This window comes from Galeopterus variegatus, unplaced genomic scaffold, assembly GCF_000696425.1.
Source record: "Galeopterus variegatus unplaced genomic scaffold, G_variegatus-3.0.2 Scaffold11150, whole genome shotgun sequence".
NCBI classification, from domain to species: domain Eukaryota; kingdom Metazoa; phylum Chordata; class Mammalia; order Dermoptera; family Cynocephalidae; genus Galeopterus; species Galeopterus variegatus.
In genome coordinates, this window is record NW_007737261.1 from 3,517 (window position 1) to 9,970 (window position 6,454).

The window sequence follows — 6,454 nt, forward strand, 5'->3', positions numbered from 1 at the left end:
ATAATAATAATAAAAGCTATAATGCAAATATACTCTTAGTGTCCACAAAAAGAAACACAATTTAATAACTTTTTCTTTCTTTTTTCCAGACATTTTGACTGTTTATCTAGATGAGATATTCCTAGAATGTGCTCGTAAAAAGTAAACGACTCTTTTGATAAGGTAATCAGTAATTTCCCAAGAGAGGGGGAAAGAAAGGAAGAGGAATAGAGAGGAAAAAAAGAGATAAGAGAGGGGAAAGAAAGGAAGAGGAATAGAGAGGAAAAAAAGAGAGAGAGAAAGAAAGAAAAGGGAGCCTGCATCAGGTGAATATAAAATTAACACTAAAAAAGGCTAATTGTGTTCTCTCTGAAAAGAGAGAGAATAAAGTTTATATATAGAAAAACAGATATTGAAATATAATACAAAAAAAGAATAACATTAAAATTGGTTTAAGCCCTTGGCAATTTTATCAATTAATCTAATAAGAAAGCCAACTTTATTAATCCCCAAGAATGGAAATAAAGGAGGGGTTATCTCCAACTTTAAACCAAAGAATCTCTCCTAGACAAACAAAACAATCTCCTCTTGAAGGTTTCTTCACTTTTTGTTCTCTCTCCTAGACAAACAAAACAATCTCCTCTTGAAGGTTTCTTCACTTTTTGTTCCTCTTTTTGTGCCTCTCAGGTAAACAATCTTGTTTGTGTCAAAAATTTCCCCAGAGTGGTCATTGCAATTTAAAGTGCCTCTCAGGTAAACAATCTTGTTTGTGTCAAAAATTTCCCCAGAGTGGTCATTGCAATTCCATATTGTCCCTGGTGAAGTTGTGCCGGTTGTAGAGATAAGCACGCAAGTTTGCATTGCAGTGAGGAAACCTGAAGGAAACAGATATCTGGCCTGGAAGAGGTGTAATTTTAGGTTGATTAGAGTCCACAAGAGCTGCTATGGTCTATAAGAATGACTTTTTAATCTCTGGAATTTGGTCAAAGGTCAGTTGTCTCCAATCAGGGCTGAAAAATGAAATAAAGTAGTTCTCAGGGTCACAAAGACGAAGTCCCTAGAAGTTTTGAAATGGTGACCTGCAACAAAATTTGTTCAAACAATAAAGTTTGTACAAGGAATACCAGTCCTTCTGAACTCTCAGCCCCTGGGCCATCTGAGGACAGACTTGTGGAGCCTTTGCTTGTCCTTTCCTTATAGACTTTTCTTCTTCTAGACAAAGAACACTCAGGATGATAGACTATAGAAAAGTTGTTAGAAGGCTAGGAAACAATTTTCCCAACTTACCATATTTTAAAACCTGATCAGGTAATTAAAAAGTCACAGAGTTTTTATTCCTAAGAAAACAAAATAAACATACTGCAGAGGGTTCTCAAAAAAGTATCAGAGCTCAATTCAGTGTGAACTTATCTCTAGCCATGGGCAAGAGTGTCAGATGTGTGCACTCTACTGAGTTGAGGGTACGTGCTCAAAGCAGCAAAGACTTCAGATGAATATTGGTGAAACTATTTTTGTCAATGCTCCCCACTACAAGACAACCAGAAACACTCCTGTAACTGAACAAGTTGGCTTTATTACCAATTCCAACAAGGCTCCTGAGAGCCTTCTCCCATTTTTCCTGGGATCACCTCTCCAGGTGTACAGTGTGCACAGGTTGGGGAGGAATGGTGTGTGGGGAGAAGGGGGCCTTATGAAATCCACATGTTCCTAAACACAAAAACTATTGAGCAGTTTTTTCTAGATGGAATCCTGCAGTCATCCTAGGGCATCCTTTTCAAAACATATCTAAAATTTTTTTTTAATTAAACTCTTCATTTTGAGATCATCATAGATTCTCGTAAGTTGTAAGAAATAATAGAAAGAGAAATACCTCGTACCCTTTCCCCAATGGAAATGTAATATCACAGCCAGGATATTGACATTGATACAATTATGATACAACACATTTCCATCACCACGAGGATTCCTCAAGCTGCCCTTCTGTAGCCACACCCTACCTCCCACCCTCACTGTCTTCTTAATCCCGGGCTCTACTAATCGGTGTTCTCCATCTCTATAATTTTGTCATTTCCAGAATGTCATATAAGTAGAATCATACTTCATGTAATCTTTTAAGATATTTTTCATGCAGCATAATTCCCTGGAGAGTTATCCTAGTTATTGCATATATCAATAGTTCACTGTTTTCATTGCTGAACAGTATTCCAAGGTATGTATGTACCACAGTTTAACTATTGAAGGATATCTGAGTTATTTCCAGTTTTTGGCTTTTACAAATAATGTTGCTATAAGCACTCATGTGCAGGTTTTCATGTGAACATAAGTTTTCACTTCCCTGGGATAAATACCCAGGAGTACAATTACCAGACTGTATGGTAGTTGCACAGTTCCCTTTTTTTTTCTTAAAGAAACAGCCAAGTTGTTTTCCATAATGACTGTATCCTTTTACATTCTCACCAGCAATGTATGAGTAATTCAGTTTCTCTGTATTTGGTGTTGTCACTCCTTTTTATTTTAACCATTCTCATATGTGTGTAGAGATATATCATTGTGCTTTTAATTTGCATTTTCCTAATGGCTAATGATGTTGGACAATATTTCATGTGCTTATTTGCCATCTGTATATCCTCTAAAATGTTATGTCTTTTGCCCATGTTTTAGTTGGGGTTTTCTGGTTTTGTTTTGTTTTTACTGTTGAGCTTTGAGAATTCCTTATATGTTCTAGATAGTCTTTTGCCACATAGGTGGTTTGCACATGTTCTCTCTCCGTCAGTGGCTTGCCGGTTCATCCTCTTAATAGGGTCTTCTGCAGAGCAAAAGTTTTTCGTCTTGATGAAATCCAGTTTATCATTTTTTTCCTTTTATGGATCATGTTTTGGGTGACAAGTCTAAGAACTCTTTGCCTAGCCCTAGATCCCAAAGAAGTTCTTCTGTTTTCTTTTTTCCTAAAACTTTTAGAGTTTTACATTTTACTTTAAGTCCACAATGTACTTTAGTTAATTTTTGTATAAGGTGTGAGGTTAGTTCAATGTTCATTATTTTGCCTATAGATATCCAATTGCTCCAGCACCTCTGAAAAGACTATCATTTCTCCATTGCATTGCTTTTGTACCTCTGTCAACAATCAGTTGGGCATATTTGTGTAGGTCTATTTCTGGGTTTTCTATTCTGTCCTATTAAACTATGTGTTTACCCTTCAGACAATACCTCACTCACCGTCTTGATTACTCTGGCTATAAAATAAGTCTTGAAATTGAGTAGATTAATTCTTCCCACTTTATTCTTTTTCAAAATGCTATTTTAGTTCCTTTGCCTTTCTTTCTAAATTTTAGAATAATCTTGTCTATATCTACAAAAAATATCTTTAAATGATTTTATGGGGAATTGCATTAATTCTGTCTTTCAGTTTGGGAAGAACAGACAGCTTTATTCTGTTAAGTCTTCCAGTCCATGAATATGGTATGTTTCTCCGTTTATTTACAACTTTCATTTCTTTCATCAGCATTTTGTAGTTTTTGGCATAAAGTCCTGTATGTGTCTTGTTAGATTTATACCTAAGCGTTTCATTCTACTTTTCAATGAATGTAAGTGGTATTGTACTTCTAATCTCAGTGTGTCCACATGTTCATTGCTTAAATGATTTTATGGGGAATTGCATTAATTCTGTCTTTCAGTTTGGGAAGAACAGACAGCTTTATTCTGTTAAGTCTTCCAGTCCATGAATATTGTATGTTTCTCTGTTTATTTAGAACTTTCATTTCTTTCATCAGCATTTTGTAGTTTTTGGCATAAAGTCCTGTACGTGTCTTGTTAGATTTATACCTAAGTGTTTCATTCTCCTTTTCAATGAATGTAAGTGGTATTGTACTTCTAATCTCAGTGTGTCCACATGTTCATTGCTAGTATATAGAAATATCATTTATTTTTTTATGTTTATCTTGTATTCTGTGACTTTGCCGAATTCACTTATTAGTTCTGGGAGGTTTTTGTTATTTTGTTTCGTCCATGTGTTTGTGCATGTGTGTGTGTGACAGAGAGAGAGGGGGTTTTGTAGATCCCTTGAAATTTTCTGTGTACACAATTATGTTATCTGCAAATAGGTAGTATTTTATTTCTTCCTTTCTAATCTGTATGACACTTATTTTCTTTTATGACTTATTTCACTGGTTAAAACTTACAGCACTATGTTGAATAAGAGTAGTGAGAGTGAACATCTTTGCATTGTTCCTGATCTTAGGGGGAAGCTTTCAGTCTTTTACCATTAAGTTTAAGGTAATCTGTAGGGTTTTTGTACATGTGCTTTATCAAATTGAGAAAGTTCTCCTCTATTCCTATATCTCTGAGAGTTTTTGATCATAAAGAGTATGAAATTTTGTCATATGCTTTTTTGTGTGTTCATTTATATGATTATGTGATTTTTCTTTTTTAGCCTGTTAATATGAATTACATTAACTGTTTTATGAATATCGAACCAGCCTTGCATCCATAGGATAAATCTTAATTATTCATGGTGTAGAATTCTGTTTATATACTGCTAAATTCTATTTGCTAATATTTTGCTATGGGTATTTTGTATCTATATTCATAGGAGATACTGATTCATAGTCTTTTGTTTTGTTTTATGCAATCTTTGTCTGGTTTTGATATCAGGATAATACCAGCTTCACAAAATAAAATTAGGAAGTGTACCAACTTAATTTTCTTAACAGTTATAGGGCTATTCAAATTGTTTACTTAATATTGGGTGAGGTGAGATAATTTGTATTTTATAAGGAATTAGTTCATTTCACCTAAGTTGTCAATTTCTTTTGTTGTCTGAAGTATCTATAGTGATATTCTCTGTTTCATTCCTGATAATAGTAATTTGTGTCTGCTCTATTTTTTCTTTTTTCAGTCTTACTAGAGGTTTGTCAATTGTATTGATCTTTTCAAATAACCAGTTCTTTGTTTTGTTGATTTTCTGTTTTCAAATTCCTTGATTTCTACTGTTTTCTTTATTATTTCCTTCCTTTTGCTTACTTTGAGTTTGTTTATTTATTTATTTACTTTAGCTTCTTGAGGTGGGAGCTTACGTTATTGACTTGAGACTTCTTTCTTTTGTAATGTACGTATTTAGTGTTTTATAGTTCCCTCTCAGCACTGCTTTTACTGTATTTCACAAATTTTGTTATGCAGTATTTTCATTTTTATTCAATTCAATATATTTTTTGGTTTCCCTTGAGATTTCCCTCTTTGACCCATGGATATTTAGAAGTGCGTTGCTCAGTTTCCAATTGTTCAGAGATTTTCCTATTATCTTTCTGCTGCTGATTTCTAGTTTAATTCCATTGTGGTTAGAGAACACATTCAATATGATTTCAGCCCTTTTAAATCTATTGCAGTTTGTTTTATGTCACAGGATATGATTTATCTTGGTATATATATATTATCATGGTATATGGTATATTCACTTGAAAAGAATGTGTATTCTGTTCTTGTTGGATGGAGTGTTCCATAGATGTCAATTAGATCCTGTTGATTGATGGTATTTTTAGTTTTTCTATATCCTTGATGAGTTTTTTTGTCTATTTGCTCTATTAATTGATCAGAGAGAGCCTTGTGGTCTCCAACTATAATTGTGGACTTGTCTCTCTATCCTTTCAGTTATGTCAGTATTGCTTAACATATTTTGCAACTGTGTTGTTTGGTGCCTACCCATTTACAATTGGTATGTTTTCTTGGTGGATAAATCTTTTCATTGTTATATAATGTTTCTTTCTGTGTCTGTTAATTTTCTTTGCTCTGAAGTTGATTTTATCTGGTACTAATAGAGCCACTACTGATTTCCTTTCATTTGAATGACATGTATTTTTCCATCCTTTTACTTTCAACCTGCTATACTGCTATTTGAAGTGAGTTTCTTGTAGACAGTGTATAATTGGGTCATATTTTTTTTTTTCCTTTTTGTCTTTTTCGTGACCAGCAATGGATCGCAACCCTCAGTGTCGCACCCGTACTGGACCGGGACCGGCAACGGGATCGCAACCCTCGGTGTTGCACCCGCACCTCGCTCAGCCAGTGAGCGGCCGGTCTGTATGTGGGATCCGAACCCTCGGCGGGAACGCCACCGCGCTCACAAGCAGTGCACTGTAGCAGTGCGCCACCGGGCCGGCCCTGGGTCATATTTTTTTATACATATTCTAGTCTGCCAATTTGTCACTTAATTGGATTATTTAGGCCATTTATATTTAATGTAGTTATTGCTACAAGAGGGATGTCTGCCATTTTATTTTTTGTTTTCTGCTTGTATAATCTGTTTTCTTTTCCCTGCNATACTGCTATTTGAAGTGAGTTTCTTGTAGACAGTGTATAATTGGGTCATATTTTTTTTTTCCTTTTTGTCTTTTTCGTGACCGGCAATGGATCGCAACCCTCAGTGTCGCACCCGTACTGGACCGGGACCGGAAAAGGGTCACAAAACTACCTCCAAGCAGGC